Below are 6,766 nucleotides of genomic sequence, written 5' to 3'. Positions count from 1 at the left end.
AATAATAATTAATATCAGTCTGTGATTCAGATATTTTTAGGCCAGCAGAGAAGGCCTTGCAGGCCCTGACGGCCCGCCACTGATATAGACTTTAAATATACTCATATCTGTTCATAACTTAATTTCTTATAGCGGCTGAAATAAAAGATCTACAGAACCTCTTATTTGCAGCGCATTGAGATAAACCTCTGAATGCGGCTGCTTCTCTGGGACGTAAAAGATATTAGATATTAGCGGTGTAACAGATCACAAAACTCACAGTTCGTTTTAGGGTCACGGTTCTGATCATTTTTTGGATCAGTAGAAGAAAAAAAACAACAACAGCAAAAAAAAACAAGATAAAAGCTAAATTAATTTTTGGAAACACTTCAAATCATATCAAATCAATAAGCATATAAAGTACTTCACACACAAAGAGTATTTATATATGCAGCATCAAAACATTTGGTCGTTGAGGCCTATTTATTAAAACAAAACATGTAGTTTCTGATTATATTTACATGTCTTTAGACCAAATCTACAAAAACTGAGAGAAAAGAATGCTTAAAAAATAGTGTTGGGGAAAAAATCTATCTGGAGTATCCTTTAATATACAAAACCCCAACTAATGTCCAAATTAAGTCATAAATAAAACAGTTAAAAATAAAATTAAAATTATTTGATGTTATTAACTGTTTTCATTAAATTAACTGTGAGAAAAAATAAATCATTAAAATAATGATTGTTAACTGTAAAACGTGACACTGCCGTCCCCACTCTTCCTGGTGATTTTTGGTCTCTTTGGCTTGCCATACCATCATCCCCTGATGGCCGTTATCCAGCCGTGTCTTTCTCCTGTGCGGGACAGTTGCTGCTCCTCATTGGGAGATTCTTCGAATCCATAAATAGAAACGTGTACAGATGCTTTTAGTTTTAGTCAGCTCTTACACTTAAATAAACCTGATATCTATTGATTCGGGTCCTTCATTATGAAGTTGAGAAAAGTTTTTGATGGAAGCTCCTCCCACACGCAGCGGGAGCTTCAGGTGAAGATAACCGTGAAGCAGCTACTTTAGCGCTTGTTAAAACAAAGAGGAATTTGACGAGAGTTCCGTTCGATGTAAACAAACAATTAAATTATGCTAGCGCGAGATGTGTCCGCGAGTGGTGGGTGGGGGTCCGCGGTACACGTGTGCCAAACCGTGGCCTCTGATCCGTACAGACCACGGATTATCCTGGATCCGTTTCACCCCTATTAGATATGTATCCAAAAATCGACAGAGCAGTGGGAGTATTAGTATGTCAGTTAGGGAGCAACTGCAGTATTGTTTGAAAACCACAAATTTGAACTTTATTACATTCTTAACAGGTATAAAATCAATCAAAAAGTAAGTAATTTTCTGGCAAACTGCAGTCCTCTTTGTTTTTCGCTAGTGTCTTTGTCTTTTTATGTACATGCGATGCAAACAAAAAGACGTCCAATCACAATCTTGCTTCCGATGTAATAACTGAATAAATTCTCTGTCAAATTTCGTGAATTATTATTTATAGCTTTAAATGCCACATGAGTAAGAAATATCTAGATTGTAGCATTTTTGGTAAAAGAACAATAGTACTGTATTGCCCCAAAAACTTTTTAAACTGTTTAACACACACCACTCATTTTGTGTAATTTTTTTTTTTTTAAAGAAATGTAATAATTAAACCAATTAGTAAAATACAGGGTTCCTGCGGGGTCTTAAAAAGTCTTGAAACCCTTGAATTTTTAAAATTTGGAAATAAGACCTTTAAAAGCATTTAAAACGTTTTAAATTTTGATATCTTGATCTTAAAAATGTTGCACTTCTTTCTGTATGTCTTTTCTGGTCTAAAGTTTAAATTTTTAACCACAATTGTGTAAGTAAAGCGTGTTCATCTATGTCATGCTGGATGCCAACCACTGACTAAAAAGAGGAGAGAAGCCAGTCGTGACCAGGCCTGAAACTGGTACTGTCCAGCACGGGAGGGGCTCTACATTAACACCCACCAAATGCGGGGGCTTCCTTCTTACCTTCTTCAGGACCAAACGGATGACATAACAGAACGTGTCAGAGCTGGTTCAAGCAACGGTCACCTGATGTGCTGCATTCATGGACTTCAACTCTTCTGATGAATTCTTCGGTTCAGTCAGGATGGAGGTTCGATCTCTCGGGTCAAAGGTCATCAGTTTGATCTGTTTGAGCCTTTTCATTTCAACAGGAGTTTCAAAGCTAAAAACAGCAGAAAACTATTTATAACAATAAAACATTAGAGGAGAAACAGAAAGCAGTGTTTTTCAGGAAATAAACAGATTTATATCATTATTTTTATTGCAGTTTGGTTAATTTAACTTTAATCTGTAGATTAATTATAGTTCATCTTTAATTAGTAGAATCTCAACCGATTTATCACAATTCAGTAGAAATTAAAGTTTCCTGACCAGTTTCTAACCATCTGGACGTGACTCGTGAGGAACCAACTTAGCTTAAAAGCTGCTCTGAATGTTTCCATCCTCCACACAGAACAGAAGCTCCAACCATGAAGGGACTCAAACCCTCAATCTTCTGATCCGAAGTCAGACGCCTTATCCATTAGGCCACATGGTCTCTGACATACACTGACTTAGCTGCAAGTGGAGGACATCATTATCCAGCTGAGGAGGAGGAGGAGCTTCTGATGACTGCAGCTGATGAAGGTCAGAGGGCGGAGCTTCATCAGGATGGAGGAGCTGCTTGATGTCCGTCAGTCCCTTCATGGCTGCTGCTCAGAGTTGCTTCCCTGTCCTTTATTAAGAATGAATGCATTTACTGTTAAAATGTGTCATTTGTGTTTTCCGTTTGACTGTTCATTTATTAAAGAGATTTATGATTTTTATGTTTATGCTATAACTTACAAATAGCTTTATTTAAGAAGATGTTGAGAACCAAGGGACAAAGTGTCTTATAATCTCTATTTTTGGTGTGATTTACTTCTATTTAGGCCTAAAAAACATTTTTATAATATATATATAAATATTATTATGTCCATTGTGGAGGACCCGACAGGACGATATCTCAGTGAAAATAAAACAATTTAGAAAATCAGAAAACATGTAAATCTTTAGAGTGATATTCAACAAAAACACTTTCAATTTTGAACAAAAACAATCAAATTCTACATCACTCTTCTGTTACTTGTTGCCTCCAAGGACAGATGTATGAAATAAGACATTGAAATGTAGTGTAAAACATGTATTCAGTTCAACAGTGAAGGGAACAGAAGCAGATCTTATTGTCTTCTTCCTCTGGACACTTTAACTGTGATAATCCTTAAAGTATGTGTTTTTTGTTTTTGATTGTTTGTTTGTTTTTTGGTGTTTTGTGTACCTGATATGTTTTGAACCATTACAACGAGGTCCAGGCGGCGTTCCCTTTAAAGCACACAGTGGCCAGGATTTATTATAGAACCGGAGCCGTTCGTAACACAATGCCGCGGGGCTAATTAATTTGTTTCGCTGGGGGCTCCCATTCTACAAGTGAATCCCATCCAGACTCTATCAGAAGGACTTGGGCACCGGGACGACAGTGGGCAGTCAGTCGTCCGTGCGCCACATTTCCTGGTCCACTCGTGGGACGGGGATTCAGCATGGGTCTATTCTCTCTTCGCTCGCCGAAGATCTGAGGTATAACACATACAAATACCACAGCCATCCTCCATACAACGAAAAAGATCTGTGGTCCTGCCATAAAAACGTGGAAACTGCAAAGTAAACTGAATAGGCTACAAGATCAGCCTCTAAGTTCACTATTGGGAGTAAACTTACTCATATCTTGTTAAATGTTTTCTAGAAATTCACATTTATCAGTTGACAGTAATAAATTTCTAGTGAAAAGTCACATTCCAGTTTTTCCAGCTCTGTATCATTGTAACACAGCAGTAAACCATAGACTGTATAAGAATATACAGTCTATGCAGTAAACAGACATCTATACCATTCCAATATGGCGTCCAACTCTGAGTACGCAACAAACTAGCGTGTCATCTCTAGTGGTGTATTGCTGCTAACAAATCACAGAAGAACGGCACGAGGCCTTAGCAAGCTAGCAGCGTTAGCTTGTGCTGAGAGGACGGCGGTGTTTTATTCGGACGTTAATGAGGTTTTTGGACGGAAAGGTCGATACGTGGTTCGGTTCCGAACAATCCTCTTTAGCTAAAGTGTCGTAAATGAGTGAATGCGTGTTGAACGTAAAGACAACGTGGCTGTGATTGTGAGACTAGCAGATGATCGGAGCTGCTGCTGTTCAGAGGACTTTGGTGTTTGTTGGAGCTGAAGATCTTCTGCAGCTGCAGGAACCATGTCTTCCCTTCAGTCTCTGAGAGAGTTGATCAGCGAGCGACTAGCTGCTGCTGCTGAAGAAATCTGCAGACTCTGTGAAGGAACCATCGTCCAGTACGAGCAGGAGCTCTGTCGTCAGCGCAGACTGCTGGATTCAGGTATGTGTCACTAAAATGTTCAAATTTGCCGGATTGGTCTTATCTTTATGGTGCTATGGTGACGTTAGTTTTATGTTGGATATTCGACAAACATTCAGCCCGGTTGTCCAGTGGAGCTCTTTGAGACCGTCAATAAATCCCAGAGTGAGTGACATTTTTTCCTATAGCCTCCAAATTAAGTGACCCAACCGCACTATATAAATGCCGAATTGTGGGTCCTACTTACCTACATCAGACGCACCTTTTTATCTTTTAATTATTCATGATGAATATTTTTATTTGAATTTTTGTATTAAAATCCTCCATTCTTGCTGCGTATGAATTCTGTCGAATATTTTCAATAGCTCCCAAACCATGTGACCCAATGAGATCAAATGTATGCCGAATTGTGGGTCATATTTCCCTACATCAGACATACCACTTTGTTTTGCAGTTATGGATGATGTACTTTTTATATGAATTTTTGTATTGAAATCCTTGAGAACTGCATATTCATTGTATTTATTTTTAATAGCTCCCAAACCATTTGACACAGTGAGATGAAATGTTTGCCAAATTTTGGGTCCTACTTGGTTACATCAGACTCATTATTATATTTTGCATTTGTTAATGATTAATATTTTATATGAATTTTTTAATATGAAAACCTCAAAGGCTGGCAAATGAAGTTTGGTTATTTTATTTAATAGCTTCCAAAACATGTGACCCAATGAGATTAAATGTGTGCCGATTTGTGGGTCCTACTTCCTGCATCAGACATACTGTTTTACTTTACAATCGTCAATGATATTTTTTTTTAATGAATTTTCTGATATGAAAATCTCAAAGGCTGAAATATGAATTCTGGCAATTATTTTCAATAGCTATGTCTGATGTAGGTAAGTAGGGCCTATCATTCAGCTTACATTTCATCGTTGGATTACATGGTTTAGAACCTATTTTGAAAATTGAAAAAAATCATGTGAGCCTTTGAGATTTTAATACAAAAATTCAAATTAAATATTCATCATCAACAATTGCAAAACAAAGTAGTTTTGATGTAGGAATGTCAGTGTCACAATTCGGCATACATTTAATGTCATGGGTCACGTGGTTTGGAAGCTATTGAAAATATTCAGCAGAATTCACATACAAGCCTCTATGATTTTAATACAATAAATCATATAAAATATTTATAATTAACAATTGCAAAGTAAAATAGTTGGTCTGATGTAACCAAGTAGGTCCTACAATTCGGCATACATTTGATCTCATTGTGTCACGTGGTTTTGCAACTATTGAAAATAAATACACTTAATATGCAAGCCTTGAGGATTTTTATATAAAAAAATCATATGAAAAAATTAATAATCAATAATTGAAAAACAAAGTGGTATGTCTGATGTAGGTAAATAGGGCCTATAATTCAGCATACATTTACTCTCATTGGGTCACATGGTTTGGAAGCTATTGGAAAAAAAATGCCAGACTTAATATGACAGCAGATGCCTATGATATTTTAATATAAAATTCATATAAAATGCTCATCTACGATTGCAAACAAAATAGTATGTCTGATGTAGGTATCCCAGTGCCATAATTCTGGATACATTTGGAGTCATTGGGTCACTTGTTTTGTAAGCTATTGAAAAAAATAAATTCACTCTTGAATTTATTGACGGAAAGGTGCACGTCTCTATGAAAATGATTCACATTAAAGCAAAGAGGATATTTGATACGGAGATGAATCATTCTTGACCAAATTTCACAGCAAAATGAACCCATCAGCCATCACTATTCTGTCTGTGAATGCCGGGGCTATCTTTGAATAAATGTGGATGTTTGTTTTCATGGGAGAAACGCAGACACGCAGCAGAGACTTGCTCTAGGTTGACGTCACAAAATAGCTACAAGGAGTGACAGGCGGTACTTCATAGATGGGGTCGTTTTACTTCCGATTATGAAAAGAGTTACAGAAAATAACTCGTATTGTCCTTGTCTTGACCCTCAATCTGATCTGGAAGACACATTGAGTTGGTGTGTTTACGTACAGGGAAAATGCCACTTCATGTGGCATGCCTCATAAGACGTTTATGTTGTTCTCATGTATCTACACACTTTTTCAGTTAAATTCCCCCTACAACAATTTTTTTAATTTTCTTTAAACGTTCCCAGTGTGGTTTTAATTAGGACTGTGAATTTTTTAACAAAAATTCTACATCCTAAATGTCTTAAAAAGCTATTTTTCCTGTTGATCTGAAGCCAGAAATCCCTCTGTGTGGGCGTGGCTTATGGTGCTGAGCTGCATTATCTCCCC

The 6,766-nt window shown here is 37.1% G+C and overlaps 1 protein-coding gene across 1 annotated transcript in view; it reads left to right on the top strand.

The window, feature by feature from the left end:
* The first annotated feature begins 4,416 nt into the window (after window positions 1-4,416).
* Window positions 4,417-6,766, top strand: part of LOC112156814 (gastrula zinc finger protein XlCGF17.1-like) — an 8,148-nt gene continuing 5,798 nt past the window's right edge. The window contains exon 1 of the mRNA XM_024289193.2: window positions 4,417-4,470. The gene's annotated coding sequence lies outside the window, so the exon portion shown is untranslated. The remainder of the gene's footprint in view (window positions 4,471-6,766) is intronic.

The sequence above is a fragment of the Oryzias melastigma genome, linkage group LG2 (genome assembly GCF_002922805.2).
Source record: "Oryzias melastigma strain HK-1 linkage group LG2, ASM292280v2, whole genome shotgun sequence".
In the NCBI taxonomy this organism is placed as follows: domain Eukaryota; kingdom Metazoa; phylum Chordata; class Actinopteri; order Beloniformes; family Adrianichthyidae; genus Oryzias; species Oryzias melastigma.
Note: the sequence above shows the minus strand (reverse complement) of the source record. Positions and strands in the feature narration are given on the sequence as shown.